This window comes from Odocoileus virginianus, chromosome 3, assembly GCF_023699985.2.
Source record: "Odocoileus virginianus isolate 20LAN1187 ecotype Illinois chromosome 3, Ovbor_1.2, whole genome shotgun sequence".
In the NCBI taxonomy this organism is placed as follows: Eukaryota; Metazoa; Chordata; class Mammalia; order Artiodactyla; family Cervidae; genus Odocoileus; species Odocoileus virginianus.
The window spans coordinates 28412183-28431830 of NC_069676.1; positions in this window are offsets into that span (position 1 = coordinate 28412183).

The window sequence follows — 19648 nt, forward strand, 5'->3', positions numbered from 1 at the left end:
GTTGATATAAGAAACTTAGACCATTTTTACTCTGAGTACCTCCCGCCTATTTCCCATGTACTGATGTCTTAATATTTTATTGTTCTTTCTTTTTAAACAGGTGATATTTATTTATATTTGTTGGCATGTTACTATTTTTTTGTTTTTATTTTTTCTCTTTATTATCCTTGTCATATGGTAATTCATCCCTTACTTCTGAGTTCAGTTATTTTTTTTTCCTTATTGAACTACAGCTTTTAACACATGACTTTTTAGTGTAGGTCTATATATTAGGGTTTTCCACTGAAACAGGAGAGAAAGGTGGTGGGGGGAGAAGGGGAGAGGAGAGGAGGGGAGGAAATGAGAAAATAGACCTGAGGAGAAAAAGATTGAAGTGGCTCATGAAACCATGAGATTGTGGAGGAAACCCAGGGAAGAACTGCAGTTTGAGCTGGAAGGCCATCTGCTGACAGAACTCTTTCTCTGGCAGGGAGGTCAGGTAGTTTTTTCTATTAAGACCTTCAACTGATTCGATGAGGCTCACCTACATCCCCGGTGGCCCAGACAGTAAAGAATCTGCCTACAAGGCAGAGACGTGGGTTTGATCCCTGGGTTGAGAAGATTCCCCTGGAGAAGGAAATGGCAACCCACTCCAGTATTCTTGCCCAGAGAATTCCATGGACAGAAGAGCCTGGCAGGCTACAGTACATAAAGTCCATGGGGTGAGCAACTAACACTTTCACTTTTAACCACTTCACCTACAACATGGCAAGTAAAATGCTTTACTCAAAGTCTGCTGGTTTAAATGTTAATCTCGTTGGGGAAAAAAAAAAACAGCTTCATCAAAACATCTGGAATAATGTGTAACCAAACATTTGGGTACTCTGGTCTAGCTAAATTGACACATAAAATTAACGATTGCAGTCTCTTAACCTTTGAAAATGATTTTTTAAATTCTTGGTTTGGTGCTTTAAAGAATTCTGATATAAGGATATTTTCATTCATTTCTCAAGATATTCTTTTATTATCTTTTATTGCTCTAACCAGAATTCTCTAAATCTGTGCGTGGACAACCAGGGTAGTCCCTCTTCTCTAAATCTGATTGGCATTCTAAGTAAGATTTTTACTTTTATCTCTTATTTTGCACAATTTATTTATGAGTGTCCAGGCCTAGATTTGTTTCTAGGTACAGGTTTGTTTTTATATTTTTCTTAGGATTTCACAGCTTTCTTCAATGTCAGACTATGTCTTTCTTCAACTCTAGAAAGTTCTCAGCCCTTTTTATTCAAAAAATTTCCTCCCTCATTCATTATATTTTCTCTTTTTGGAAGTCTTCTCAAAGTTCTTCATATATCCTTTATGTCTCTTAGCTTCTCTTTCATATTTCCCATTTATTTCTATCTCTCTGCAATGCCTTATGGCAATTTTCCTCAAACTCCATCTGTTGATTTCCTAAATCTCTCTTCAGTTCTCTCTCTATGGTTTACATCATAAGTTGTAACATCAAAGCTCATTTTTTTTAATTTCTAGAATATCAATTTTTAAAATGTGCTATCTTTCCTTTTTCTGAACTATCCTGTTCTTGTCTTTTGATTTCTTTTTTAGGGTATTTAACTTACTTTCAAGCCTCTTTCAGAACAAATTGTTATTTTCAGTTGAGGATCTGTTAATCCTTTTGTTTGTTCTGTATGCTAAATCTCCCTCTTGGGGTTGGTTTCCTTGTGTGATAGAGTCCTCAGCAACTTTTTGCATTCGCCTTTGTCAGAGCCTTCTAAGTTTCAATGATTCTAAACTAGTTTTCAAACTGGTTTTTAACTAGTTTTTTAACTAGATTATAAACTTCTTGGTATATAAATGAGTTATACTACATGGGTGGTATGAATGGGTACCTCACACATTTATCTCGTAGAGTTTGGCATTCTGATTTCTCAAGAGTGACTCTTTCTGTCATAATTCTTAGTATATAGCAGGCGTCCTTACTGTTTCTCTAGACAATGATTAGAAATCTTCCAATTCTTATCTCAAGAACAGAGAAGTTTGTCTTCACTCCTGGCTTTAAGTGAATATCTCAGTTCTGGCTTTTCATGTGCATAGACCACAAGCATGGATTCTCTGACTGGTATAAGCTTTAAAGCTCTGGGTCCCAGACAGTAAGAGATCTAGTTTGTTTTTTTTTTTTTATTCTTTTATAAATCACTCACCTCATGCAACTTGTCAATCTCTGACTCCAAGTTCCCTCTTCAGATCTATTACCTGGGGTATTTGTTTGTTTGTCTTAAAATTGGATAATAGAACATGTCTTGCTATATCTTATCTCACTCATTTTGTCCACAATGTATTGTTTTTAAGTAGATAATTTAAAAACCACAGGAAGCCAGTTAGAGTGTGATATTAATTATCATTTGACCTCCTATATGTAGTGTGAAAGTTAGAAATGGAGATTCCAGGAGTAGGAGGTCTCAGAGAAGGGCCAGGAAGATCCCCTAGCCTTTAGTTGGTCAACTATTTGGGCTTCACCTACCTCAAGTCATTATTCATCTTGGAAACTAGATTATAGTATTTTTCTCTTCAATTTAAAAAAATTGTAGTGACTCCCTACCCCGAAGGAATTCCCCCCCCAATTTTTTTTTTTTTTTTTTTTGGCTAGGTATTTCTGCTACTTTTTTAAGGGCAATTATCATCAATAAGCTACTCCAGTATTCTTGCCTGGAAAATTCCATGGACTGAGGAGCCTGGTAGGCTACAGTCCATGGGGTCGCAAAGAGTTGGACATGACTGAGAGACTTCACAATCATCAATAAGCTAACATGTAACATTACCCAGGATCTGCCTAACATTCAATTTAGTGAAGAACAAGAGAAGAACACACCTAGGATCTTTAGAAAATATGTAAAATTTTAAGACAGTAGGGCAGACTTTTGCTGGTTTCCAGAGAGTATGGGTAATTCTTGTCTGAAATTCAAATGATTTTCACTGAATTTTAAGGTCTTTTGTGTGTGTGTGTGTGTGTGTGTGTGTGTGTGTGAGCAAGATTGTATTTTACTTGTGTTCATATTCCCCAATAGTGTGTGGTTCATACATTATGCTTGACTTCTCTGTGGCCTTGAATCTCAGATAAATAGATTTGCCAAACTTGGGAAATGTTTTTCCTCTATGGGTATGATTTTTAAATTTAGGCAGCTGTTTTTTGGTAACAAGTGCATTAGTAAAGATTTGTTCTTCATTGGTGGAATTCCAGCTCTACATTATTCCATCCAAAAAAGAAAACAACTTTTTGAAGAGTGAGAGGAGGAACCACTTAATCTAGTCTGTCTGTCTATCTATTTATCCATTTATTTATCTATTTTTCCTATGCCATATTTTTGTCATTTGTGACTGCCTACTTTTCATATTCTTTTTCCTAATAACATCATAAATTTTGGGGGGTGAGTTTCCCTCTCCATCCTTACCACTGTGATTTGAGAAGAATATAATCGACTTAGTTTAGTCAGCCAATTCCACCATCTGGGCCACAATGATTAGTTAAGTATGGGTGCATAACCCAGTCATAGGCAGTGAGATGAGAGAAAATGTTTGCAGGGCTTACACTGGAAACTTTCCACAATGGAAGGACCAGCAATTCATATTGACAGGAACAAACTTACATCTAGGTATGAGTTTCTTTTTCCTCTAATACTATTCTCTGGAGGCTTGTTGTGTTTGATCAACTAGCACTGAATTCCACACAGTATTCCACCGGAACAGGGACCCACTTTACAGAATAAAAAGATAGGAAGCAGGCCCATGACTCTGGGCTCCACTGGCCCTATCATATTCTATGAAGTGAAAGTGTCAGTTGCTCGGTCATGTCCAACTCTTTGTGACCCCATGGACTGTAGCCAGCCAGGCTCCTCTGTCCATAGGATTCTCCAGGCAAGAATACTGGAGTGGGTAGCCATTTCCTCCTCCAGGGGATCTTCCTGACCTAGGGATCAAACCTAGATGTCTTGCATTGTAGGCAGATTCTTTACAATCTGAGCCACCAGAGAAGCCCCCATCATATTTTATACCACCTAGCAATTGCTGGCCTGATAGAGAGTTAAAAAGACCTGGCAACAAGAGAACTGAAGAGCCAGCTTAGAGGCAACACTTGAGAAGGATTAAGTGCCATCCCTCAGAACACAGAACACTGTATACTTTCAATCAAAGAGCTTTTAAATGAGTACTCTTCCATTACAGGAAGATTTCATGAATCTGGGAACCAAGGGTAGAAACAGGAGTGTTTCTACTTCTATCACTGTCAGTGCTATAAAATATACAATACAGTGATTTTATCAGGTTCATAAAATCGTACAAACATCACTACTAATTACAGAACATTTTCACCACTCCAAAAACAAACTTCATACCCATTAGCAGTCACTCCCCGTTTCCTTATGCTTCCATCTCTGGGCAATGACTAATGTGTCTTGTCTCCATAGATCTCCCTATTCTGGACATTTCACATAAACAGTATCACATAATAGACGGTGTCTTATAGCTGGCTTCATTTTCATAGCATAATAATTTCAAAGTGCAAACGTTAAAGCATGTGCCAACATTTCATTCCTTTTCACTGCTTAATAATATTCGGTTGGGTAGATATAGAACATATTGTCTATCTGTTCAGCAATTGATGGACAGTTGTGTTGATTTCACTTTTTCGCTATTATAAATAATGCTGTCATAAACATTAGTGTATACATTTTTGTAAGGACATATGTTTTTAATTCTTTTGTTATATACCTAGGAATGGAAATTGTGAGGTCCATGTGGTAACTCTAAGTTACCCTTTGAGGTACTGCCAAAATAGTTTCCAAACAGACGAATGTTATAAAACATTTTATTTTTGTAATTAACTTGGACCTTAATTACACTGTGGTCAAACAATGTTATTTGTTCTTTGAATCTGGTTTTATGACCTGGTTTAGAGATAAGCGTCACAAATATTCTGTCAACTGAAGAAGATTGTGTATTTTTGAATGCTTCATGTAAAGGTCTTAATACTTTTATTAATTCATGCTCATATTCACTGTTGATTTTTTCCTGCTAGAATTATCAGTAATTGAGAAAGGTTGTGGATTTGTCAACTTCCAGTCATATCAATTTAAAAAAAAAATATTTTGAGACTGTTTGGTTACAGTCTCAAAGGTACATATACATTTTGAGTGTAGTGTATTTCTGTTGAACTGAAATTTTTATCAAGATGTTTTGTCTTAAACTTATTTTATCTACCATTAAAATAGCTGTTCCAGCTTCCTTTTTGTTAGTAGTTTCCTGGGATACAGATCTCCATCCTTTTACTTTAAACTTTCCTGTGGTCCTATACTTAGATGTTTTCTTCTCAGGAGGATATATTTGGATTTAAAAACATGTCATTTCATAATCTGTTAACTATTGAGTGTAATTCATTTAAATTTTTTATCGAGTTTTGTTTCATATTTTTATCTCTCCTTCTTTGGGACTTATACATTCCAATTCTACTTGATTCTTTCAGTTTCTAGTCTTGAAATAGTGTCAAGCATGTCTGGCTTAAGAGTTTGAAATTAAATAATATTTCAACATCTCTCTTGAAATATACAAAACTCCCAGAAAATTTTAAATTTGATTACTCTTCATATAACATAAACCTATTATTTTCTAGTACCTTAACTCTGCTCATGTTATTATTATTTTATACACTGTTTGGGTTTATAAACATGTTTATCTTTGAAAAAAATAATTCTTGTATTTCAAATTATTGTCTTGTAATCATTAATTTATTCAATATTTATTGAGCATCTATGTAATTCAGGAACAGTACTAGAGATGACACTGCTGAGTAGGAAGATGGTCCTTATATTAATGGAGCTTGTAGTTTATCTGGGGGAGGGAGCAGATAAAATGTCGATCTAAAGACTGCACAAATAAGTGAAAAATTGTAACGATGTTAACTACAATGAGATTTAGAGAGACATGGTACTTTAAGTGTGTGAGACAGGTGAACTCAACCTAGTCAGAGAGACTGGGAAAGGATTCTCTCAGAAAGTGACAACTGAATTGCCACTGAAAAATGAAGGGACACTTACTGAATGAGGGAGAATGGTAAGTGAACACCAAGCAGAGAAATCACTGATGAGTGGGAACATGGCTCAAATACAGTACTGAATTTTTTTTTTTAATATCTAGAGCCAAGAACACAATCATGTAGTATGATGAGGCTAGAAAGGTAATCTGGTTCAAGCCAGGGGAAGGCATTTTGAATTTTTCTTAAGAATAATAGGAAATGACTCAGATGTTAAAACAGGTTACTATATGTGCATTTGCACTTAAAATACCATGGAGAATACATTGATGGGAGAAAAAGAGGGTGTAGGTAGAACAACTAAGAGGCAATTCTATTAGTGAAGGTGCTTAGATTAGTTACTTTCAACTTTAGACTAGGGAGTCTTGTCACTAGCAACTTGTTTTTTGAAAATATTCATGCCTCCCAGATCAGGATATTTTACTGTTTTTAACTGATCAACTGTTTCAAAGTGTACAGACACAGGTACACAAATTTCACCAAAACAATATGTTTAAGAGGAGTTATGCTGGTTCTTCTCTAACCGACCCAAGTACATCAAGTTTCTGTCATTGAATTACTTAGTTTAATTAGTTTGGCTCTGTTGATTGTATTCGCCCTTTAACAACCATGTACAAGTCTTTTCTATTGTCCTGTGTAGATCTCACATGTGCAGTTTTACATTGACCATCACATATATCAAGGGAAAATGCCTACTAGCCAGTTCACTTGTCAATTGTTCTAAAGGAAGATGGGAGTTTTATCATCAGTGAATGTAATGGATTAAGTCTGTAAGCTGGTACATATTTCTTTGACTTGAGGTTCTTCTGATTATAAGATTTACCATTATTTTGTATACTACTAAGAAAAAAGTGCTGCCTTTTAAACTATTATGCTGCCTTATAATCACTTAGGATTTTTTATTTTACACTTATTGGAAGGGCTTTTAGACTTATTTATGCTCCTAGGTCGCTTTAGCACTGACAGTTTAATCCTGAGGCACGTTAAAGAAGCTTCAGTCTTTGTCAGCATTTTCTACTTAACTCGACTTGGTGTTATATTTTTATCACTTAAGTTACATGACATTGTCACACCAGCTTTTTCTTACTGCTTAACATTTTTTTGCTCTAGTCTTAGGGATCTTAAAAATTCCTCTTACATACATTGCTGCCATATGCTAGTCTTTTCATGCTTATCTAAAAAATAAAATATAGCATGGCTTCATGATGTGTGGTGACGATCTTTACCTAGGTCCTGTATTCCCCCCAAAAAATTAGTTTTGGTCATCTCCTCCAATGGCAATTCTTTGCCACACAATATACAGCCCCCTTCCGCCCTCCCCACCAATCTGTTTCTGAGCTGTTCACATCTATAATAACTTTTTTTGTTCCCAATTTGAATCATAGTACAATCGTTTTGAAGATGTTTTAAAGTTACTAAGAAAAATCCCAACACTGCACATAACTCATCTGAAGTGCTGATAATATGAGCAGCACTAACAGTGTGCATGCACAGGTAATCATCACTAAGTCAGGCGTTGTCACCTGGACAACAGGGATTTTAAGATCCTATTGATTTTTCATTAATAAACCTATATTTTAGATAGAAATTTACCCATGAAATTAAAAGACACTTGCTCCCTGGAAGAAAAGCTATGACAAACCTAGACAGCATATTAAAAAGCAGAGACATTACTTTGCCAACAAAGGTCCATCTAGTCAAAGCTACGGTTATTCCAATAGTCATGTTGGATGTGAGAGTTGGACCATAAAGAAAGCTGAGCTCTGAAGAACTGATGCTTTCAAACTGTGGTGTTGGATAAGACTTTTGAGAGTCCCTTGGGCTGCAAGGAGATCAAACCAGTCAATCCTAAAGGAAATCAAGTCCTGAATATTCATTGGAAGGACTGATGCTGAAGCTGAAACTCCAATACTTTGGCCATCAGATGCGAAGAACTGACTCACTAGAAAAGACCTTGCTGCTGGGAAAGATTGAAGGCAGGAGGAGAAGGGGATGACAGAGATGAGATGGTTCTACGGCATCACTGACTCAATGGACATGAGTTTGAGCAAGCTCTGGGAGATGGTGAAGGACAGGGGAGCCTAGTGTGCTACAGTCTATAGTGTTGCAAAGTGTTGGACATGACTGAGTGACTGAATATTTTAGAAACTGTTTAGGTTAATAGCAAAATTGAGTGGAGAGTCTCATATACCCCTCATCCCCCCATATGCATAACCTCGCCGACTATTAACCTCCTACATCAGAGCGGTACATTTGTTAAAACAGATAAACTTCATTATCACTCAAAGTTGGTTCATGCATGGTGCTGTACATTCTATGGGTTTGGACAAATGTATGATGACATGAATCCATCACTATAGTATAGTACAGAGTCATTTCAGATAAAAAAATTTTAAAAACCTGTCCTCCACCTTTCCATCCTTTCTTATCCTCAACCTTGGCAACCACTAATTTTTTTTTTTTTACTGTGTATAAAGTTTTTCCTTTTCCAGATTCAATAGTCTGAATCATATATTCCATAGCCTTTTCAGAATGGCTGGTAGGGCTTCTCTAATATTTCAGTTGGTAAAAAAATCCACCTGCAATGCAGGAGACCCTGGTTCAATTCCTGGGTCAGGAAGATCTGTTGGAGAAGGGATAGGCTACCCACTCCAGTATTCCTGGGCTTTCCTTGTGCCTCAGCTGGTAAAGAATCTGCCTGCAGTGCAGGAGACCTGGGTTCAGTCCCTGGGTTGGGAAGATCCCCTGGAGAAGGGAAAGGCTACCCACTCCAGTATTCTGGCCTGGAGAATTCCATGAACTACACAGTTGCAAAGAGTCAGATGTGACTTAGCGATTTTTCACTTCACTTTCTTTTTCTTAGTAACATAAGGTGCCTCCATTCTTTTCATAGCTTGATAGCTCATTTCTTTCAAATGCTGAATAATATTTCATTGATTGAATGTACCACAGTTTATCAACTTGCCTACTGAAGGGTTTTTGGCAGTTTCTACATTTTGGCAATTATGAATAAAGTTGCTGTACGTGTGTGTGTGTGCAGTTTTATGTGTGGATATACGTTTTCAATTCAAAGAGTTTGATTATAGATCATATGATAAAAGTATGTTTAGTTATGTAAGAAACCACAAAAATATATTCCAAAAGTAGCTTATCATTTTGCATTCGACCAGCAATAAATAAGAGCCCCTAGTGTTCTACACCCTCTCCAGCATTTGGAATTGTCAGTGTTCTGGATTTTGGCCATTCTAATAGTTCTGTAGTGGTATCCCATTGTTGTCTTAATTTTCAATTTCCTGATTACATATAATGTTGAACATAGTTTTTATATTTACATGTGATCTGAATCTTTGTTGAGATATCTATTAAGGTTTTGGCCCACATTTTAATTGGATTACTCATCTTCTTATTGTTGAGTTTCAAGAGTTCTTTGTATATTTTTTATAATAGTCCTTTATCAGATGTCTTTTGCAAATATTTTCTTATAGTCTATGGCTTGTCTTCTTAGTCTCTTGACAATCTCACTGATTTTAAGGCATAATTTTAACGATTTAAAGGTGTGGGAAAATGTACAATTTTAGAATCAGTGAAATACAGTTCATACAAGGGTCTTAATGAATCTCTAATGGTAACCAAAAAGGAAAGGTCAGGCCTTGGCTTATCATGGAAACTGGATGACAGAAGGTTGAGTATAATAGCAATTTGATCCCCCAAAGCTATCGTATTTAATGATGAATCAAATATAATAAAAAGAAATATACTAGGAATAAACATAAAGTTCTATACTTAGGTTCAAACAAAATAAACCAAAAAATTTTAAAAATATAATACAGAGTAAAATTATTGTAACAAGCATTTGGTGATGTTAAAAAAGTATCTAGAAGTTAAAAGATGTGAGGTTACAGCCAAGAAAAAAAAAGATATACAGAAGAGTTGCATCTTACATAGTTATCAAATCTCAAAAAAGACAAGACTGTCACTTAATTAAAAGTACCTTGAAAATCTAAAATTTCCCCTAAAGAATGGCAATGTATTTTGGGGTGAGGAAAAATACTCACTTTTAAACTCTTAAGTCATATTTAGCCCTGACTACAAGAAGTATTAAATTTATGACTCACAAATGTCCAGATTCACATTTCTCATCTCATGCTTACTCAGAGGCATATGTTTACTGGGCAGTATTCCTTTTTATTTATTTTTGCTGAAATGCATAGTAGTATTTATAAATTACATGCATGTGTGATATAGCTTCACTGTAACCTTAGACTTAATAAATATAAAAATAATATTCACAGGGCAGGTGAAGTTCCTACACTCTTCTAGGCTAGCCATTCTAGGTCTAGTATCGCATCCAATCCTGTGTGACACATTTACAAAGAACTGTTGACAAATGTGCAGAGGGCAGTGCTACTAACAGGGGATTGTCCTGGTGACATAACATCTTGTTCTATTAAGAAGAGGGATACTTAGCTCAGAGGAGGCAGCTTGAAAGCTGTCTTCAAATATTTGACGGGCTGTCATGTTTAAGATAGATTAGATTTAAGACATGTTCCCATGAAGTCAATACAATACTCCACACGTGGTCAACAGGTATGGAGTTTGTGGGACAATAACCTCTCACTTTCTTGGGGACTGCAAATGTAACCAAAGACTGCAGTTGTTTTCCTGGCAAACTATCATGTGATTGGCTCACAATACACTTTTCAACCAACAAAAAGTCCAATTTTCTCCAGAAGATCTGTGTTCATGACAGGTCTGCCTAATTCTGTGCATGTAAAGTTAAGATTTGTACTTAGTGACCAGCTTCACATTTGTCCTAATTAAATGAAGTTTTATAAGCTTTGCTCTTCAAATTCAGTGTTTCTGGGGGTAATACTAATTATCCAAATTTTCTCTCCTCTAGCTTTTTGGAATTCACAAACAAGGTATAATTGCTCTGCACTTTTCATGTAAGATGTTAAAGATAAATACTGGACAAGATGAAACTCAGTGCAAAGTAGTAAAGGACATGATGAAAAACTCCCTCTAGCTTGATGCCAATTCATAAGTTAATGTTATTTTTCATTTTTTCCTATTCAGTCAGTTCAGTTCAGTTGCTCAGTCGTGTCTGACTCTTTGGGACCCCGTGAATCGCAGCACACCAGGCCTCCCTGTCCATCACCAACTCCTGGAGTTTACTCAAACTCATGTCCATCAAGTCGGTGATGGCAACCAGCCATCTCATCCTCTGTCATCCCCTTCTCCTCCTGCCCCCAATCCCTTCCAGCATCAGGGTCTTTTCTAACGAGTCAACTCTTTGCATGAGGTGGTCAAAGTACTGGAGTTTCAGCTTCAGCATCAGTCCTTCCAATGAACACCCAGGACTGATCTCCTTTAGGATGGACTGGTTGAATCTCCTTGCAGTCCAAGGGACTCTCAAGAGTCTTCTCCAACACCACAGTTCAAAAGCATCAATTCTCTGGTGCTCAGCTTTCTTCGCAGTCCAATTCTCACATCCATACATGACCACTGGAAAAACCATAGCCTTGACCAGATGGACCTTTGTTGGCAAAGTAATGTCTCTGCTTTTTAATATGCTGTCTAGGTTGGTCATAACTTTCCCTCTATCACAAATTAAGGTATGCCATCTTTAAGGCTTTTCCTTAAAGAACAGTTGAATAGTATGATTGAAAATGAATTAGCTTCCCTTTTTATGAATTATTCTTAGTGCAGCCATGCTGGCTAATTGTAATCATATCCAAAATGCTTCCAAATTATTTAAATATCTTAAAATTGTCTTTTGTTGCTACAGATCAAATGAGTTTTATGGTTTTAATTTCTGGAATATATCATCTCCTTTTGAAAATTGGTACATTTTTCTATTTCTAGCTCTGGCATCTCTTCCATTTTCTGTGATTCCTCAAAAATCTCTGACAGACTTTGTGTGAATGTACCTGTAGAGTATTTCATTTACTGCAGCTGTGATTTGTCTGGGCTTTGGCACCTAAAGCTAATCAAAGCAGCATAATTATTACACTGATCGTACACTGGGATTAATTTGTAGAGTCAATGTAAAAAAATGAAAATTGAGTAGAGCCAAAAGTGCTCTTGAGAACTCTTATTAAACTGCCCATATAGAACTTGATTTTGGTTCTATTTGCTATATATATGATATGAAGAGGTATGACTATAGTACCCTTAAATACTATAGTACTTAAGCATTTAATACTATAGTACTTAAAAACATCCCCCTCAATCAGTCTCTCCCATCAGAAAGCTTCCATAAGCCTCTTTTCCTTCTCCATCAGATGGCAGACTAGAAACCACATTCACAGAAAACTAACCAATCTGATCACATGGACCACAGTCTTGTCTAACTCATTGAAACTATGAGCCATGCCACGTAGGGCCACCCAAGACGGATGGGTCATGGTGGAGAGTTCTGATAAAACGTGGTCCACTGGAGAAGGGAATGGCAAACCACTTCAGTAATCTTGCCTTGAGAACCCCATGAACAGTATGAAAAGGCAGAAAGATAGGACACTGAAAGATGAACTCCCCAGGTCGATACATGCCCAATATGTTACTGGAGATCAGTGGAGAAATAGCTCCAGAGAGAATGAAGAGACAGATCCAAAGCAAAAACACCACCCAGTTGTGGATGTGACTGGTGATGGAAGCAAAGTCCAATGCTGTAAAGAGCAATATTGCATAGGAACCTGGAATGTTAGGTTCATGAATCAAGGCAAATTGGAAATGGTCAACAGGAGATGGCAAGAGTGAACACCAACATTTTAGGAATCAGCGAACTAAAATAGACTGGAATGGGTGAATTTAACTCAGATAACCATTATATCTACTACTGTGGGCAGGAATCCCTTAGAAGAAATGGAGTAGCCATCATAGTCAACAAGAGTCAGAAATACAGAACTTGTATGCAATCTCAAAAATGACAGAATGATCTCTGTTCGTTTCCAAGGCAAACCATTCAATGTCACAGTAATCCAAGTCTATGTCCCAACCAGTAATGCTGAAGAAGCTGAAGGTGAAAAGTTCTATGAAGACGTACAAGACCTTCTAGAACACACACCCTAAAAAGATGTCCTTTTCATTATAGGGGACTGGAATGAAAAAGTAGAAAGTCACGAAATACCTGGAGTAACAGGCAAATTTGGGACTACAGAATGAAGCAGGGCAAAGGCTAACAGAGTTTTGCCAAGAGAACACACTGGTCATAGCAAACACCCTCTTCCAACAACACAAGAGAAGACTCTACACGTGGACATCACCAGATGGTCAATACTGAAATCAGATTGATTATATTCTTTGCCGCCAAAGATGGAGAAGCTCTATACAGTCAGCAAAAACAAGCCTGGTGCTGACTGTGGCTCAGATCATGAACTCTTTATTGCCAAGTTCTAATTGAAGAAAGTAGAGAAAACCACTAGGCCATTCAGGTGTGACCTAAATCAAATCCCTTACAAGTATACAGTGGAAGTGACAAATAGATTCAAGGGATTAGATCTGATAGAGTGCCTGAAGAGCTATGGACAGAGGTTTGTGACATTGTACAGGAGGCAGTGATCAAGACCATCCCCATGAAAAAGAAATGCAAAAAGGCAAAATAGTTGTCTGGGGAGGACTGACAAATAGCTGAGAAAAGAAGAGAAGTGAAAGGCAAAGAAGAAAAGGAAAGATAGACCCATTTGAATGCAGAGTTCCAAAGAATAGCAAGGAGAGATGAGAAAGGCTTCCTCAGTGGTCAGTGCAAAGAAATAGAGGAAAACAATAGAATGGGACAGACTAGAGATCTCTTCAAGAAAATTAGAAATACTAAGGGAACATTTCATGCAAAGATGGGCACAATAAAGGACAGAAATGGTATGGACCCAATAGAAGCATAAGATATTAAGAAGAGGTGGCAAGAATACAGACAAACTGTACAAAAAATATCTTCATGACCCAGATAATCACAATGGTATGATCACTCACATAGAGCCAGACATCCTGGAGTGTGAAGTTGAATGGGCCTTAGGAAGCATCACTACAAACAAAGCTCGTGGAGGTGATGGAATTCCACTTGAGCTATTTCAAGTCCTAAAAAATGATGCTATGAAAGTGCTGCATTCAATATGCCAGCAAATTTGGAAAACTCAGCAGTGGCCACAGGACTGGAAAAGGTCAGTTTTCATTCCAATCTCAAAGAAAGGCAATACCAAAGAATGCTCAAACTACCACACAATTGCACTCATCTGACACGCTAGTAAAGTAATGCTCAAAATTCTCCAAGCCAGGCTTCAACAGTACATGAACTGAGAACTTCGAGATGTCCAAGCTGGTTTTAGAGAAGGCAGAGGAACCAGAGATCAAATTGCCAGCATCTGTTGGATCATCAAAAAAGCAAGAGAGTTTCACAAAAATATTGACTTCTGCTTTATTGACTATGCCAAAGCCTTTTACTGTGTGGATCATAACAAAATGTGGAAAATTCTGAAAGAGATGGGCATACCAGACCACCTGACCTGAGAAACCTGTATGCAGGTCAGGAAGTGACAGTTAGCACTGGACATGGAACAACAGACTGGTTCCAAATAGGAAAAGGAGTACGTCAAGGCTGTATATTGTCACCCTGCTTATTTAATTTATATGCAGAGTATATCATGAGAAATGCTGGACTGGATGAAGCACAAGCTGGAATCAAGATTGCCGGGAGAAATATCAATAACCTCAGATATGCAGATGACACCACACACTTAATGGCAGAAAGTGAAGAACTAAAGAGTCTCTTGATGAAAGTGAAAGAGGAGAGTGAAAAAGTTGACTTAAAGCTCAACATTCAGAAAAATAAAATCATGGCATCTGGTCCCATCACTTCATGGCAAATAGATGGGGAAACAGTGGATGACTTAGTTTTTTTGGCTCCAAAATCACTGCAGATGGTGACTGCAGCCATGAAATTTAAAGACACTTGATCCTTGGAAGAAAAGTTATGACCAACCTAGACAGCATATTAAAAAGCAGAGACATTACTTTGCCAAAAAAGGTCCATCTAGTCAAAGCTATGGTTTTTCCAGGGGTCATGTATAGATGTGAGAGTTGGATCATAAATAATACTGAGCGCCAAAGAATTAATGCTTTTGAACTATGGTGTTGGAGAAGACTCCTGAGAGTCTCTTGAACTGCAAAGAGATTCAACCAGTCCATCCTAAAGGAAATCAACCCTGAATATTCATTGGAAGGACTGATGCTGAAGCTGAAACTCCAATACTTTGACCACCTGATGGGAAGCGCTGACTCATTTGAAGAGACCCTGATGCTGGGAAAGATTGAAGGCAGGAGGAGAAGCGGATGATAGAGAATGAGATGGTTGGATGGCACCACCGACTCAATGGACATGAGTTTGAGTAAACTCTGGCAGTTGGTGATGGACAGGGAGGCCTAGCGTGCTGCAGTCCATGGGGTTGCAAAGAGTCAGACTCGACTGAGCGACTTAACTGAACTGAGACTGAACCCTTAAATACATTTTTGTGTAAGATACATAGTAACAGATAATACAAAATAGAGTATGAAAAAATACAGTGTACATAGTAAAAAGTCACATAGGACTGAAATTCACTAAGGGGGCAAAAAAAAAATTCCAGTGCTTCACAGTAGCTAGACTGAAAAGCTTAAATTGAATTCAGTGAATGAGTAAGAGAGCAACTTTGAATTTTTTTGATTATGAGTTCCTATAGTTGCACTCCCATGAGTGAAATACCCCTTCATGCCATTCCATTGTCACTCGTCCTCCATCTTATGCTTTATTTCTTCTTCAAGCACGGCTTATTCTGCTTGAGACGTGGTAGAAAATCTCAAAGGGTAGAAAGTCAGAATATTTGGTAACCTATGTCAAAAAAATCCTGCCTGTCATGTGTGGCAGACTTTATTTCCCACTGCATTTCATACCTCTGCCTCCTGGCCCTTAAAATCCACTAAGAATTATTACATGAAGGCTTCATCACTATGGTATCATGTTGGGCTATGCCTTGACATCGTCTAACCTTATTCACAGTCCAAATCCTTGCTATTAAAAGCAATTCCCTCTAGCTGGAAGATAACATGAAAGAAGAATCTATACCCCCGACTTCTTAAATTTCCTGGTGGTGGGAGTACAAAAAATAGTCCCGAAATATTGTTTAAAGACAAGAGTCAAATGCTGGAAACTCCCAAACAGGTTCAGAATTAGAGCTCCCATATAACAAATTCTATCTATTTGGACAAAGAAATGTGAAGCTTTGAGAGACTGCACAGATAATTCAGATAAACATTTTCTTATATGCCTCCCCCAACCCAAGCTATGGATAATAGTATTCAAAACCAAAGCAAACCTGAACTGTTTGCATTTCCTCTATTCACTGTTCACAGAATTAAGTACAGTTGCTCACTCAGTTCTTATACAAAACAAAGAATGTAGACTGTCTACCTGAAACACTGCCCCTCAGATGCAGAACAGTATCATATGATGAAAAAGCTGGCCAGGGCCAGTGAGCACAGCACCTAGCTCAATGTGGACTTGAGACGTATTTGATCTCCTTTGGTAAATAAGACACAGTGAAATTAAGGTGGTTTATTCGGAGGATGTGTGGATAGGGTGGCTGTGGAGGAGGGGAACACATATGATTGTTACATCCTGGAAACTCCCACACAGGTTCAATTACTCCAATAACAAATTCTTTTTTACAATAGCAATGTGAGCTTTGAGACTGCACGTTTTGATACATTTATATTATGTCTCCCAACCCAAAGTCATGAAAATAGTATTCAGTAACTGAACTGGTTTTGCTTTCTCTTACTGTTACGTTAAGTATAAGGCTCACAGTTCTTATCCAACACAAATTAGACTGTCTACATGAACACTGCCTTGATGGCTGATAAGTATATATGTGAAAGTAGGTAGACCATCACTTTAAAGGGATCGGTTCAGTAAGAAAGAGGCAATAGAGAAAAACCCGCTGTGAAGTATTTCATTTTTGTGATTCTTTAACAATTTACAAAAGCAATGGCACATAAGGGAAGTTTCCTTCTCTTTAGGGAATCATAAATAAAATAGTGGTGTAATCAAAGGACAGAAGAAAAAAGAGACTGCAGGTATTTAATTCTTATTTACTTCCTTCTCCATTATGTATGACTCCTGGGCAGGGGGGTGGGTTACAGAAAACAATCACTCAGCCTTCCCCACTTGCCAGAGCCTTCCAAATTCTGAGCCTGCTGCTCTAATTTACTGCTTTCCATTCTCTGACTAGAGAAGGGTTTGAAAAGGTCTTTAGGGGAAAAAAAATGGTGAGGTTTCTAGTGGGTTTGCTATCAGGGCTTGTTCCTCTCTCTGACTGATAGCACTGTCCATGGTTTAGGTCTCTACCACAGTTTCCAGAAAGCCTAGGCTTCTGCTGGGAGAATTTCCAGAAGCTTCTACCCAACACAGGGGCTAAGTGTCAAAAATGGAGATGGTGCTTCAATTGGCTTGGAGGTGTGAGTAGCATTAAGACAACCCCTGAGCATGGGAAGCATGGGGAAGCCCTTTTTCTCCCACCCTCTAGTCTGGGAGCCTGACTGGAACTAACAGTTCCTTTAAGCCTATATAAACATAATGTGGGCTTCTCAAGTGGCTCAAGTGGTAAAGAATCCACCTACCAATGCAGGGGATGCAGGAGACTTGGGTTTGATCTCTGGGACGGGAAGATCCCTTAGAGGAGGAAATGGCAACCCATTCCAGTATTCTCGCCTTGAAAATCCCACAGACAGAGCAGCCTGGTGGGCTACAGTCCATGGGGTTGCAAACAGTCAGACATGACTGAGCACACATGCACACACTCATAAACACTGCACAATGAACGCTATGTGCTACAACATTAGCAGTGTTCACTGAACATGATGAGGAGGAATATAACGCAATGAAAAGAAAAGTTAGCCAGGATTCTGTGGATAAGGACAGGTGACTGCAACTCCATTATGTTCTCAAGCCCAGAGATGGACAAACCCTTGCTTCCTGCTGTCACGCCCACTCCATGAAGTGTAATTCTAAATTCTTCCCATGGGAAAAGAGTCACCGCTTCAGTGTTTAGGGAAGTCTTTTTGAAATGCTTCAGAAACAGACTTCCAAACATTTCTCTCCACAAGATCCTTTACTAATAAAGATACAAACTGGGCCTCATGTGTTGATTGGAAAGCAATGACTTGCCACATAAACAAGTATCTGAGGTCCCATCTAGGACTTTGCAATGATGTCACCAAAATCCCTTAGACCACAACTTGATATGTATTTTTTTTAATCAAACACAATATTTTAGGATTAAGTCATATTTTCTAAATGCTCTCATTACCTTCCATCTTGTTACAGCAAAAGAGCTTAGATTTTCATAGATTCATCATTATTCAATAGCTCAAAAAAAGCACAGAAGAACTGTGACTTGCCTGAGGTAATTCAATGCTGGAGATAAATCTAAAAAGTATGTTTCAACATTAAAAGCAAAGAATGAATGTGGATCAATGAAAAAAGATATAAGAAGACATGGTGTTGTAATTTGTTTCAATCACAATCAGTGATGGGAAAAAAACGATCATTAATCCTGTGGTCAGTTTCACTTTTTGACACAAATCATATATTTCCCTAAGTCATTAGGAAAACAGGATCATGCAATAATTTGCACCCAAGAATATTTTCCAAGGACAGAGGAACACGGCAGGCTTCGTAGGGTCACAAAAGAGTTGGATACAGCTTAGTGACTAAATAAGAAGATATTTTCAACACAAAATGAAGAAAAAAATTTCTGAGCAAAATGGTATGAGTTTTCTTACCATATAAAATAGAAATTAATCATACAATTGTTAGCTGGCAATTAGACTTTGAAGCTAGTTATCATTATCTTTCACTTAGATGGAGAGTTAGGAAGCAAATATGGCCAGACACTTGTGATTGGACAAAATAACAGCTATTTGAATGTGAATTTAGCAGACTGGCTGTTGTACCATCAGTCTAGGACCAACAGGGCCTGGGCTAACGTGCGGCAAATAAGGCACCCAGAGGGCAAAGTTGAAGCGCATTCACTTGACTCTGAGAGAGCCTGTCCCCTTAAGTTTTGCACCTCAGTACTCACCCTGGAGAGAAAGATCAGTTGTATGAGTTAAGTGTACTGTGTATGTTGAAAATTAATAATATGTCAAAAACGAAAACAAAGCATAATTGTACTCACCTCACACACTAGCAAAGTAATGCTCAAAATTCTCCAAGCCAGACTTCAACAGTACTTGAACTGAGAACTTCCAGATGTTCAAGCTGGATTTAGAAAAGACAGAGGAACCAGAGATCAAATGGCCAACATCCGTTGGATCATTGAAAGAGTAAGAGAGAAAAACATCCAGAAAAATATTTACTTCTGCTTTGTTAACAATGCCAAAGCCTTTGACTGTGTGGATCAAAAAAATTTTAAGAAAATTCTTAAAAAGATGGGAATACCAGACCACCTGATCTACTGCCTGAGAAATCTGTATGCAGGAAGAAGCAACAGTTAGAACTGGACATGGAGCAATGGACTGGTTCCAAACTGGGAAAGGAGTACATCAAGGATATATATG